Here is a 14723-nt window from a genome sequence, read left to right on the forward strand (position 1 = left end):
TTGACAAGTCACCTAATAGATAATAAATTACTATTCCCCACTCTGATTGGGAGCCGCCTGCCTGTTGCTAATGCTGATTTCTAAAACCCACTATCATTCATGCGCTGCTTCTGAGGTTTAATAGGATGTAGGTTCACGGACAATAAATACATGCGTAAGGCTGGGATTCTGGAATCACCTCTGGGAAGTTAATGCCTAACTCGCTTCCTTAGGTGCCTTTAAAAATCCCAGGTTAGATACGGCTGGAGGATCATAACACGTCCTGCTTCTGGAGGATATTGTCACCCTAGCTACACTTTTCTCAAAATTCGCTGTCAGCCCACTCACTTCAATTCATTTTGCCACCCACCAAGAGGAAATTACAAGATCTGTAATTTCACACAAGTTATGGACATGTCTGCTCATCACCATCCTCTGGGATTAAGGAAGTCCGGTCATTAGTGCCAATGAAGCCTGCCACGTGAATCCGCAGTACATAGAAGCCAGAAGAAGGTCAGAAGAGTTCAGTTTGGATTTAGGCACCTAAATTTGGTGGGGCAGGTTTTCAAAAAGAGCTCAGGAGGAAATGCAGACAAAGCAGGTCATACTTAAAAATGGAGGAGCTGGTTGTGGGTAATCCTAGGCTACTGTCTAGTTTAAATGTGACATGGGAGGTTCTAAAAACCTCATCTGATATAAACCAGCACAGTTCATTGACATTAAGGGAGTCATCCCTATTTACATCATCTAGGGACATCAGTAGGGTCATATCTACACTGTAGTCAGTATCTAATTAAAATATGCATATATGTGTGTCTATACAGATATATTTGGGCGGGAGGGGGGTATTTTTTTTGCCTTGCCTGCATTATTCTTATCTGCTATCACTGTTTATCAGTAACATTTGCGTATTATTGAATGAAAGACGCTGTGGTCAGTCTGAGGGTCCATCTGGAACAAGGTATCTGGGTCATAAATGCAGTGCCAACAGGGTATGTTTACACAACCTCACATTGCTGCCTGCAGCATAGACAAAGTCTAGGACAAGTTCCCTGTCCCCATACTTACTGGGGCCTCATTTGGCTGTCTGGCAATTTTCAGGCTTGTGTGTTTTAAATTAGCAATAGTGCTGTTACGCAGTCATCTAGTGCAGGTGCCTGTGGAAAGTGGTTTATTCTGTACTCTCACCCACATAAGGCTTTAACAGAGCAATACCTTTTACTCTTGTTCTACCTAAGGAACCAGGATTTAGACCTAAGGCATTTAAAAAACATGTAAGCCTGTTCAGTCTGAATTTTGTTGCAAAGATCATTTCACAGGCCCACTTCTTTAACCATGTCGTTCCTCTCTGTATCCCTCCAGTGGCTCCCTTTTCTGCATTATATTAAACCTAAGCTGCTAGATTTGACTTCCAAGATCTTTTACGGCCTGTGCTCACTAGGGCTGTGCGAAACGGCACCGTTCTGTTTTGACTTACGTTTCGATGCAACAGCATTTTGTTTCAAATTTCGTTTTGATTTGAGACCGCTGTTCCATTTCATTTCGTCGAAACTGTTTCGACGCTGTTTCAACATTTTGCCCATAGGCTATAATGGGGAAGCACAAAACAGCCTATAACTTTGTCATTTCTGGCCTGATTTGGATGAACCTCACAGGAATCGTAGCCCCTTCAGAGGGCAGGAAGCCTGCCAAATTTCAAGGAGGTAGGTGCAGGGGTTTCAGAGAAACTGCACCTTGAAGTCTTGAAAGCAAAGAACTCATGTCATGTGTGTGTATTAAGCCACAGTGGGGTCAAAACTGCAGGGATGGTGGCTCCTGTTGAGGCCACGAAGTCTGCCACATTTCAGAGATAGGTGCAGGGATTTGGGGGAAACTGCACCTCAAGCTGTGGACAAGCAAAACTCGTGACACTGGTAACACTGTGTGTGTTAAGGCGCAGCGGGGTGACAGCTGCAGGGATGGTGTCGAGGGGATCAGTGCAGGGCTTCTAGGTTCTGGGGCCCTGCACCTCTAGCTGCTGACAGACAAAACTCGGGACATGGGTGCTTGTGGGACTGTGTCCATCTTGGCGCACAGGGGGGTGAAAACTGCAGGCCTGCTGTGGCCATGAAACCTGCCAGCTGTCACGGAGGTCGGTGCAGGGGGTTCTGGGGTGCTGCACCTCTAGCTGCTGACAGGCAAAACTTGTGACATGGGTAGGTGACACTGGGTGTGGGTTAAGGTGCATCCTCACTCAACTGACACCAAGGCAGAAAGCAGGGCAGTTCAACCAATGCTGCCTTTTATGCAAGTTTTCCATCCCTCTCCCAGAGCACTGGGATTGGAAGAGACCTCAGGGAAGGATGGCAGTCACTGGCCAGCTAGGCAGTCAATAATGAGACCGCTCCTTCCCCCTCCCTCTCCTTACTTTAGTTTCTGTTGTTCCCCTGCAGGCAAGCCCAGCTTGAGCTTCAAAACTCAAAACACTCTGAAATTTTTGAAACATTTTGACTTGTCTCGTTTCGAGGCTGTTTTGAAGCTCTCTGTTTCATTTTGATTTTGCTGTTTTAAGCTCAAAATGAGTTGAAACAGCATCAAAACAACAGTGCCGGTGAAATTTCGCACAGCCCCAGTGCTCATCATACCTATCATCTGTCATTTACCACTGAGATGTTGACTCCTGCTTCTGATCAGCTCTGGCTGCCAACTTCCAGCCCCCTCTAGATACATTTTCAAACATGCACTTTCCTTCTGCCCCTCAGACATAACAAAAACTTCATTTAAACATCCATAAGAGTAATTATCATCCTCAAAACTCTCTGGTAGTCTTCTCTGAAATGTCTATAAAAAGCTTGACAGCAGTTAAGCTGCTGAGGTACTGTGACATACTTACCACATTGGCAATGCTGTCTCAATATTTCATAAAAATCTCCCATTTACCTGTCTGTATCCTGTATACTTCTATATTAAACTTCTATTGTAAGGTCTTAGAGTAGAGACTTTCTTCTTTACTGAGTCTGTACAGCACCTAGCACAAGTGGGTTCTGGTCCACAATAAGGATTCCTAGACACCGCCAAAATATAGACAATGATATATTTGAATGTACACAGCCTCTTTCTCTCACAGCTGATGGTTGCCCAGACCTTCTAAAATGTCCTTTACTCTGGTTTTTATAACGGTTCTTCTCTTTGTAAAGCCTAGAACTTAAATATAACTCCTTAGAAACATCATTACAATTACTTTTCAGCTGAATGCTACCATGCTGTAATCATTTCTAGAGGAAGCTGGCAGACATCAAATTAGCTGTGAGTTTATACGACTCTGGAGGACAATAGATGAGAAACTTGGTTTAACAATTCATGCTGTAAATTTTAACATGAATACTGAATCCTGGAACCTTCCCAACCCTGTAAAATGATATAAGCCAGCAGGGGCCAACCTTTTCGGCATTTCAGAAGTTAGTGCCCCACTGTCCTTAAGTGTCACTCTGATCCCCTTCCCCTGCTTGATCTGCTGCTCTGCTTTCTACTCCATACTGTCATCCCCGCCCATCCTCCTGCTCTACCGTCTGCTTCCTTCCCAATCTGCTGCTCTGCTGTCTGTCCCCTCCCTGATCTGTCACGTGCTGCGTGGCTGCCATGCCACTGGTGGCACTCATGCCACAGGCTGCCCACCCGTGATGGAGACTGTGGATTAAAAGTGAAAACCATAAAAGAAAGAAAACCATTACAGCCCCTCTCTTATCTAGTACCTGGTTTACTTTAAATTAGGTTTATCTGGAAAACAAAACTTTAAGGAGTTGACATTTTCCTTTTGCACTGGAAGGCAAACTAGGCCTTTGTCCTAGACTAGGGACTTGAACTCAGATCTCCCACAACCCAAATGAATGCTCCAAGCATTGGACTGCTAGCTTTTCTGCACAGGATCTCTTCATCTCTGGTTCTCACCATAACTTCCATCCTGAAGCTGAGAGATGTTCCAACAAATTTTTCATCGGGCATGTGTGGGGAAAAGCTTTGATTTTGATAAATCAGCATTTTAAGACTCCCTAAAAACATTTATTTGATACCTTCCTAACCAGCTTTACCTTTGGCTCTTCTGTACCTTGTTAGCATGGGCAACCTCAAACACAGATAAAGAGGTGTTTATTAACCTCCTCAATGCAACTTAGGGGAGTTGGGCACCCAGCTCCCGTTGCCCGTCACTGGGAGCTGATATCGAACTGTTCCTTTGAAAAATCTTCCCTGCCTGCCTGGAACAGCTGATCTCTCTGCATCGTATTAGATTTAAAGTCTTTTTAGTTTATTATTGCCTGAACAAATCCAATTTTGATTTTTTTTTTTAAATCTCAGTAGCCCTTTGAAGCGCACAGTGCCTCTTGCAAGTAGGCGAGCACTTGATGCCTAAAGAAGTTTAGATAATACCTCAAAGGAGAAGGTTTTTGGTTGCAGTATCACCTCAAAGATGGCTATGTCCACATGCAGTTCACTGCTGGATCAAGGACTAACATTCTTTGTCTCTAATTATGGGAGGCATGATTAGGTGCATACCTCATGTTTCTATCTTTGTACTTAAACCCACAGCTAGTTGGGTCTGCACACAAGTCCATGGTGGATCTTAAGATATGACTAAAGTTTTGCACATACTTAAGTGATGCCTGTTTCCTTCATCCATGCCTATATGCACATCGATATCCCAGTATTAAAATCACCTTCCCTTATACCCCAGGGTCCAAAAGGTCTGCAAGAGCTCAGTTTGTTTGCCACTATCCTGTGTTGTTCCTGAGGTTATCTACAATTTGTTTTTCAGGGGATTGAGCTTGCTGTTCCATTTACCATTATTAAAGATATATTTTCATCTCTGTTCTCTCCACTGCGAACCCTCTGAATCACATAAAATAGTAATGAGCATACGTAGCCTTCTGCTGTTTTCACAGAGAAGGCAGTAAAAGAGACAGTTGCTGTTCCCATGAGTTCTAGCCCACGAATCAGAAAGTCTAATCAGGCAGCGTCTGACACAGTACCTAGCCCTGGTACTTCATTACTTCTATATTAAGATCTTTACTATTTGAATTTTGTATTTGCTGCTAAATGAAGACAGGGAGTCAAAAAAGCAAGAGTGGAGGGGGAGGATGGAATTCACTCCAAAAAAAAATCCCCCCGCCCCCAAACAAACCCATTCCTCTCCCAAATTTCAGAATTCAGTTTCTGGTGCAATACTTGGTCAATCTCCTGGTATCAGGACTGATGCTGTGACATGAAATCATTAAGATTCCTGGGTCTGTTTTGGCAGAATCGGGGTGTTAGGCATGGTATGTAAATCTAATTCTGCTTCGGGTAATTGTTTTCTAGCTTTCCCAAAGGCCCTACTGCATATCCAGGTGGTTACATTATACTTTTCACAACTGATCATAAACCCCTAACCATGGCTGCATTTTAAAATTTAGTGAAATGGCTTTTATGCAGGCATTTTTTTTAGCTCATAGAAACACAAAGAGTTATTAAACATTATAGATCATTAAGAGTCAGATTTTTTTAAAGAGACATCCACGTTTGGATTTTCCCAGGCTCTAAATATCTACAATGTGGAGGAGACACTCCTACATCACAGTAGACTGAAGTGGCAGGGCTAATAAGCAGGTTTTTATCAAAATAAAACCTTTTTAGACAAACAGCTCACTGACAGTGAGTGCCTCAATCCATACTGATTTCTAAATCCTGCTGCAACAAAGGAATTAGACGTATTATTCTGCATAGCAGCACAACTGTAGTATCACATGTATTGTTACTGAATCCTTTGAATCAGTAATTTGTCTGTGAATACTTGCACCTTATTAAATACAAAAAAAATATTAGTTCAGTACCAGCAGGCAGTTGCTGAGGATTTTACAGATTTATATAATATTGAACAATAGATGTCACTGTTATGCCAATAACAACATCTGAAGAGATTTGAGTTTATGGGTGGCTTACCCTCCCTCTGCTCTGCAGCATGGATAAGTCAAAGTGTGATGCTAGGAAAATCATGAACATATGTGATATCTTTTTAACACTAATCTAGTCTCCTGGAGATATTTTTCTTTTCTGAAAAAAATATACACATGGGTTTAAAAGAATAAATATGGATAGAAGAAAATCCATCATACAGATTATCCTTTTACTATGACTTGGTACATTTAAATACTCCAAAAGAGTTTATTGCCACCATACTTAGAGTCACTGCGAGTCGGAAAAATGTGAAGTAGGGAACTTTCAAAGCAGGTCTGAAAGGTTGGCAGAACTTCAGAGTCTGAATTTCTTTCCTTTGAAAACTGATTTACTGTCTTCTTGCTTCCTTCTGGAAGCAGCCGCCTGAAGTATAGGAAAGTGAGTGGACTGGTGCAAACAATAAGGGGGAAAGGATTATTAGGTAATTTATAGTATCATCAAGAACGCTAGAGGTGGTCATATGGCATGAGAACAGACTCCACAAAGCATCAGAAGATGATGAGAGGATCTCAAAAAGGAAATCAAATGCAAGCAAAGCACTTTTGAACTGCACCCTGTGGCGTTCACGTACATTGCTCCAAGTTAGGTGTAAAAGGCCACCAGATCAGGACGCACACAAGAAGGGAAACCTAGTGGCAGCAGATCAGAACGGCATCCCTTGTGCTCTGCTGTAAATGCCCACACTAGGTACAGGGCCATGGAGACATAGGTCTTAGGTGAAAAAGCAAAATAGGAAAGGCTAGCAGATGAGAATGAAAGGACCAAGCCTTGGGCAGAGATTTCAGAAAAAGACACAACAGAAATTTGACAGGATATTAAAGAGTTTTTCTGATTTTTTTTTTTGGTTCATGTTTTAAGCACCAATTACCTAGCTGTGTTCTAAACATGGATTATTTCAGATGACTGAGAATATAATGCACGGGGTGAAAAGTTACCTGTTCAGCTGCTCAGAAAAATAAGTACTGTTGTCAAAAGCAAATGCAGAAAAACTTAGATCAGCTAATAACTCAAGGGAAATATAGAGAGAGGAACAAAAAACATTGGGCCAGAATTTTCATCAGATTTTTTTAACTGCAGCTATAATAAATGCAGGAATCAACTTTGCACTTTCCTACAGACAATAACAAAACAGCACACACACGAGACTTTTCCAGGAACTCATTTTTATGAGTGCCCATCTCAAGTTTGCACCCAGAAACAAAATAGACCCACAAAATTTGGCATGCACAATTAAGGGGAACACATATGGCCTACTAAATGTAGCCACTTCAGTTCGGAGAGAAAAACCTCTCAACAGAAAGAAATCATTCACCCTCACCCTAGCCAAGGTCAGGGTCCAAGCAGGAACAGACCAGTGGTTTTCACCCTTCTGCCGGAGGGGGTGGGGGCCAGGTGTCCCGGTGTCTGACCGGCCACATTTTCCTCCTGCCATTTTCTTGTACCTGAAGTTGGCAGGCTTGATTGCTATGCATCTGGAGTATCTCAGATAACCTCAAGGCACCGACTGCCTCACAGCAACAGAAAGCAGATGCTGGAGCAGGTGTCAAGGGGCTTCCTGGGAAGTTTTCTTGTAGTTAGTAGACCAGTCTGGGCTTGATATATACACAATTTTGTGACACAAATCTTACTAAATATTTCATTTCCCTGTTTGTTCATCAATAGGGATTTTTCTCAGAAAAGGTCTGAGGCTTCACCTACTCTTATTTTTAATTTTCCGGTGCTTGACATCACATCCTTGTATGTCACATCACAATCTGCTGCTGAGGAAATGACTAGGGGGTCATAAACAGGAGAATGACTAAACGTGGAAGCATAGTGATTGGGAAATGTTCAAGGCACATCCTGAGGAATAACATCATCGTGTCCATGTACACGGTTCTTAGTAACATCAAAGGATAAAGAGAGGTATGATGTAAGGTGAATGGTTTCAAAGCAGAATGCCTTTCAAAGTTCCCTGTGAAATGTTACCTGCTCGCGTAAAAAATAAATGGAAAGGCATACGTGGGACCTCATCAATCATCTTTCAGGCACACGTTGAGAAAGGTTTGTTAGCTCCCGGTACAAAGTGGGAAATGGAAGAATTTGAAATGAAATGTTGACTCTTAATCCATTAGAACTTGAAACAGTACCTTGTGGCATGGGAAATACGTTAGATGAAAATAGCTTTTCTTTCGTTTAGCTATGGTTTCATAGTACTTCTAATAACACTCTTCTTGGGTTCGTTGCAATGAATCAGAGAAGCCTGCACCTCAAAAAGGCAAAGTCCTTGCATCTGTAAAAATACAAATATTGATGTGCGGAACTACACATATGTTGCAGGCTGGAGCAACATATCAACAGCAACTGCCAATCTGCTCAAGAAAGTCTTGTTTGGGTTAGGGTATGCTCGGGCAGAAAAAAACCCAACCAAGACCAATTTTAAGACCCTCAGGATTTAGGTTAATGATGATATGCTCAGCTGTAAAAGCTGAACAGTTATAAAGTAAGGAATATATGGGCAGCTCCAGAGCACCTTAGTTGATAACTGAGCAGTGCAGGGCAGGACAGAGCTGCCCCAGCAGGATCTATTTTTGCTTTCCCAGATCCTCTGGCTATACAGAAGCTGCAAGTCCTTTGTAGGGTGTCAAGCTATTCCACTGCACTAGACACTGTGAGAGCTACCATTTTCATTGGCACTAAGGACTGGAAACCACCAGAGCTGGTTGGAGCATAAGATGGTACAATTTGGGCTAAAGAACCAAGGGTCCCTATGTGAGCCGACTCACACCCTTTGCTGATCAGGCGCAGCGGAGACCTGTCATGCACATTCAGAATTACATGTTTTGAGAGTTACAAGATGCGGGAGTGCTATTTCTCCCTGGCTAAATTAAATGGCTCCATGTTACGCAGTGTATCAGGGCTACCATTCTTGGTCTTGGTCTTGGTCTGCTGGGGTCCTAGGGGCTGCAGCAGTGATCCTGCTGTTCGGATCCAGGCCCGTAGCCAGAGCTCGGCTCCAGCTCTGGTTTTGGGCAGTGCACACTGTCCCCACGTGTACAAATCCATTCTTTTTCTCATGTTTTTTTTGACCTCTGGATATCCAGGTGTCACCCCCCCCCCATGCTGCTCCCTTGCAGCACAGAAAACAGCTGAATATGTGGTATGTGGCACTGCAGACATGTCTGTGGCACCATGTACCGCACAGCTGTGCACATCTGGATGCAGCCGTAGTGTCTGTCCCTTGGGTTTTTCCCTTTCATTACTTCACAAAGTCAGTCATAAGTGAGGTTCTGCCAACCCTGAGCAAAACTCCCAAATCCGAACCTCCCAAATCATGATATTAAAAAACCAAAAAAAACCCGTTTTTTCTCCTCTTTGGCCTTCTGGTACTTGGGGTTACTCTGGTATTTGGGTTTCATTCTTTCAAGCTTTTTCTCTACAACCATGGATGGTAGAAATTTACTTTGATACATTAAAACTATGATTGTTAGAATCACATGACTCCAGGGGGTGCCGTATTTTGAAAAAAATAACAATAAATATTACCAGACTTGACAGCTGCAGATATTTGGAGGGAGAATGAAAAGGAGAATTTCCAGATGTATGTAAAGATTGCAGGTGAGTGACCTCCATAGATGAAGAGTCCGCCACCAGAAAAGAGATCACAGTTGACGGAGTAATTGGGAAGTGAACAGACATGAGGTCACAGAGCGAACCAACGGACTGTTTCGAAACAAATAGAGTGAGTTTTAATTTAATTCTTCATTGGACAGAAAGCTGATATGTGTGATTAGATATGGGTAGGCGTCTCCAGAATTCACACCGGAAGTGTGTGGCGTGGCAGCTTCTTTCATCTCGGAGTCCCCCCTGCACACCCCCCAGCCGATGAGTGGCAGGGGGGTTGGGGTTGCCCATGCCTGATGGTTGGGAGGCAAAAACTGCAGCATATTTAAAACCATGTTTTTCACCTCCTGGCTATCAGGTGCAGGTGGCGAGCAATGGGGCCCTTCTGCCAATCAGTGGCGGTGGGTGAGGGGGGCGCAGGGGAAAAACTACAAGATTAAAGAAGCTGCCGCGCTGCGCACTTCCGTAGCGAATTCCAGAGATCCTAGTTATGGAGTGTAGGGTCCGACTGCTCTATAGAGGGTACAGCCCACTCAAGGTTTAAGAGATATACATTTAAGAAGCTAGCATAGAGAAAAAGAATTGAGGCAGGGGGTGATAAAAACAAACAGTGACTTCAACAGAAATACAGTCAAGGTACAGGTCAATTATGGTAAGACAGATTTATACACTAGACTAGGGGAAATAAAAAAAATGGAGTCAAAAATATCTTGACAAGGTCCGAAATTAGGGAACAGTCAGAGACATGGGACAAAGCCAGCTTTCTTTTCCCTCTAGGATGAAGGGGTCCCATTGATGAGACAGTCATTGATGGGAATGCATAGGGGCAACCCCCTACATGGAGCCCCACTGAGGTCAATGGGGTTCTGAGCAGAATCTGGCCCAGAATGAAGACAAGCATGACAGTGAGAGATACAGACGTATCTAAAAGCAGTGTCCAAAAATAAACTGGCCAGAAGATTTCCCCAAAGATGACACAGATAAGAAAAGAACAAGTGAACGATAGATGTAACTGTATTTATAGCAGTTACGTGGAGGCATTAGAGAACCAAAACAGCTAGACTGTGTTAATTTTAGCAGCTGCTCTGCGTTTTTTACACAACTACACTCACATGTAACAGAAATACATTTCTAATGTTTAATAGGCTAAGTGAATGACTGGCCTTAATATAATTATGACTTCCTAGTTAGTTGAAGACTCCTAGTTATTAGAGCAATGTAAATGTAAAGTAAAGCAACTCTATTTGATTTTTGGGTTTTATAATATACCGAGCCCTGGCACATTCCAAACTGTAAGATGCTTCCAGTCAACCTGACACATTTAAGCTTTTGCTGAAAAATATACTTAATCCATGGTGTCAAATGCAAAATACAAAGGAATGGTGTCTAGGTGCAAACCTACTGAAATCAGGAAAGAAAATAAATGGACAAAAACCCCAGCCCATCTTGCTTAAAGTCCCAGAAAACAAAATGGATGATTTTTTTTTTCACATCTCTACGCAAGATTAAATAATTCCTGTCTATGCAGCAATTTTACTAAAGCAAAGCAAAATGCAGAATGGAAAATAACCAAATTCCAGGAAGTAAGGGGAAAAGGTAAATCAGTAAGTTGTGTAGTCATTCTAATGGGATGGGGTTATTTAATTCCTTCTGTAAGAACCCTACCAACCAGCAGGCTGCACCCATGAGTCACTTTCTGAGCAGAGGCCCAGACAGCCTCCTTAGCATTTAATTATAAAGAGCAAAAAAAAAAGATATTCATTCTCATACCTATGATGCGAACCATACAGTCCTGCTCCATTTTTTTCTCAGCTCATTAAAACTGTACTTCTAAGAATATGCCCAGCTCAATTAATTCATAACCTTTATTGCCAAAATAGGTTATGCTAGTTCTGTAATGAAGACACTACCACGTCCTCACAGCTTGTGGACAGCAGAAAGACTGCAGGCCTTGATTCAGCGCCTGACTTAGGTGCAAAGAGTGAGCATCGTCCCCTATTTTGAAAAAGGAATCTGCATGGTGCTGTAGACCCTAATTTTCACATACACAATTCAAGGGGAAATCCAGTGGCGATGGCCTGTTGGAGGTTCTCACTTGACGGCCATGGAGTCATTGAAGACTTGCACGTGGCCATGTACTTTTACCACACTTGGGAAGCTCACATGGGATTTACCCACCAGTCTTCCTTAATAGCCCCATCTCTCCTCTGCTGCAAGGATGCAGAGGAGATGCCAAATGGAAAACCTCAAAGGATTTTCTCTGCACTGAGGCTGTTTCCTGCTTTTGGGGGAGGAGCCATTTCCACTCATGTTAAATTTAGGGTTTTGGCGGCTTCTGCCAACAGGTTTTTGTGCTTGCTCTTGGCCAGTTTATATTTCAGCCTGACATCCAATATAGTCTCATTTTCCCTCCAGATACTACTTCCTGCATACAATTTTTCCTTTCAAAATGAACAGGCTACTAATACAGTAAGGTTTCTAAAGTGTTGTGAAGATGTGTATGGTCACTACTGGTGGATAATCAGGACAATAGGTGCCTAATACATTTACCGCTAGAGACGCCGCTTCCTTCAGTACGCCCCCAAAGAAGCCTCCTCTCGACACAGAAGGAAATTATGAAAATTAAGGACTGAAATCAAACCATGTGGGGAATGTGCCTAGCCTCAGAAGTCAATGGGAATTCTTTCATCGACTGCACCAGGTTCGAGATCATGTTAGTGGGCGGTATTAAAAGCTGAGTAGACATCAGGTAGAATGAGGACAGGAAGAAGGCAAGCCAGCAAATGATGATGAATACTTGACGTATTTTAAGCTCGCTTATTTGCTGCCCTACATCTTCCAGGAATGCCCCATGCGTGTTGCCCTACATCTTCCATTTCTACACTGCAGAGTAAGCGCGTTGTAACGTATCGTGCAGAGAACAGCGTGTCTGCAGTTCTGTATCAGGGATGGTGCAACTAGCTGAAGCTATGTTTCACCTTATTCCTTTATCACAGTCCAGCGCAGTTATCAGAGATAGCTTTGGTGAACGCTGCTTTTCTGACTCTTTGGTTTGACAAATCCTCCTTCAGGCCTTTAATACAGGGCACTGACTCCCTCTGCTTCCCTCTAGAGACCTTCAAGATGCATCCCTTTCTGACACTGCACTTTCCCCCATAGGCCAGTCAACTGTCTGGTTCCTGGGCCAGATTTTTGTGAAGGAAGGGATTTTTTTCTTGTGAAACGCCTCACAAAAACATAGTTGCGAGTCAGAGAAAGAAAAAGGAGCAGATACTCTAAAAAAAAAAAAAAAAAGCTATTGCTTATGCTATGCAAAAAATAACCCTCATTTCCCGAACATATCATTCGCAGAAACCACAGTGCTTTGCACTCTAACACCTTTTTAAATCATTCAAAATACCTAACTCGCTGTTTTTAAGTAGGTGCAACCTGACAGAATGCCGAAAACAGGCCATAGCTACCAAGGTAGAAATATATATTTTAAAGACAGGTGAGGGTGGGGAGGAAGGAGACCTGCACACGCAAGATTAGATTAATTTTCTCCGACTTCTTGCTTTTCCCTACTGATCGGCCCCTTAACCTGGCATGGTTCTGCAGCCTGCAGCGAAAAAGCATCTGGAGACATCGCAAGAATGCTTCCATGAAATACCGTTTGAGAAGAGAAACAAACAGGCTATCCCCACAGACATGTTTTAAGTATTTTTTTAAGCATCCGTGTCGTTGTGTGGTCAGAGCTGCAGCATCCTTACAACTGGCCTCTTGATGGAAGGGGGACCTTCAACCTGGGCTTACAGAACGCGAGACCTCTTCATGCCGACCTGGCTATTACCCTGCTCTTCCTGAGAGAGGATCGCGCGGAACGATTTGACTTTATCTTGGATCTCAGTGAGAATGCCAATCTTTTGCCCCAGGACGGCTTCGAACTGGGCAGCATAAAAATCCACATCGTAGTCTATTTCCTCAGCTATTTCTAGGAACACTTTCAACCACCGCAGCGACTCCTGGTGTTCTTCTACAAGCGCCCTCTCATCAAGGTCTTTTCTTTTCTTCTGAGCTTTCCCTCTGGCATCAAAAGTAAACAGCTGGGGAGCGCCTTCCTCCTCTTTCTGCACATAAAACACTTTGAACTCGTCTGTCTCGGGCAAGCTCCGTATCATCCAAGGTTCCTTCAGGTCATCCAGTTCAAATGGGGACTTGGCTAAGCTCGAGTGGAGCAGCCTGAGAGAGTTATCCACAGGCAGTTCCTTCACCCGGTTGGCGTACCTTAGAGTATTGAGGGTGTGCTCACAAGATCTCAGCCCCGGAGAGATGGTAGCGATCATACAGGTACAGGAATTCTCCCCGATAAAGGAGTCCCTGAGCACCTGCGTGAGCTTGCTAGCCCTGAACGGGGTGTGGGCTTTGTTGTGCCCGAGGGCCCTGATGCATTCCTTGAGCGCCAGGAGGCTCTTATTGATCTCCGCCCCTTCCAGCCTGGTCTGCTTGTTTGAGTTCCCTGTGTCCGCTCCTCTCTCGTTCCCAGCCAAATCAATGAGGGAAAATTTGCCGTGCAGATTCCCTCTGGCCCGGAGGATAATCTGGAAGACGGCATGGCTCCGCGAGGAGCGCGCGTTGGCCGACGTCTGGCCCGACGTGCGGCCCCTGGTGCCCGCTTCGATGAGCTTGACGACGTCCTCCACGGACGCCACCTCCTGCTCCTGCAGCCCCACCACCTGCACCTGCTGCTTGGCGTCCTCCAGCACCCGGAGGCGGTTCCTCTCGTTGAGCAGGTCGTACACTTTGCCCCCGTAGATCTCGAAGAAAGCCCCGTAGACCCGGAGCTCCAGCTTCTCCGAGCTGGGCCGGCGCAGCCGGCTGAACACGTCGCGGGCCGCCAGGGCATAGAGGCCCTTGGAGAAGTCCTGGCTGGCAGGCGAGAGGTCTCCCCCCATGGTGTGCGTCTTGCCGCTGCCCGTCTGGCCGTAGGCGAAGCAGGTGGCCGTGCCCCGGCGGAAGACGGTCTCCACCAGCGGCTGGGCCGTGTGCCTGTACACCAGCTCGTTGGTGGCAGCGGCGTCGAAGGCGCGGTCGAAGCGGAACACCTGGTTCTCCAGGTAGCGGGACAGGTCCAGCCTCTGCTTGGCCTCGTGCACCATCACCACGTCCCCGCGGGGGACGCTCACCACGTCCAGCTC

The 14723-nt window shown here is 44.5% G+C and overlaps 1 pseudogene; it reads right to left on the reverse strand.

Moving 5' to 3' along the window:
* Window positions 1-12895: 12895 nt before the first annotated feature.
* Window positions 12896-14723, reverse strand: part of LOC109295986 — an 84901-nt pseudogene continuing 83073 nt past the window's right edge.

This window comes from Gavialis gangeticus, unplaced genomic scaffold (genome assembly GCF_001723915.1).
Source record: "Gavialis gangeticus isolate Ggan-Ray unplaced genomic scaffold, GavGan_comp1, whole genome shotgun sequence".
In the NCBI taxonomy this organism is placed as follows: Eukaryota; Metazoa; Chordata; order Crocodylia; family Gavialidae; genus Gavialis; species Gavialis gangeticus.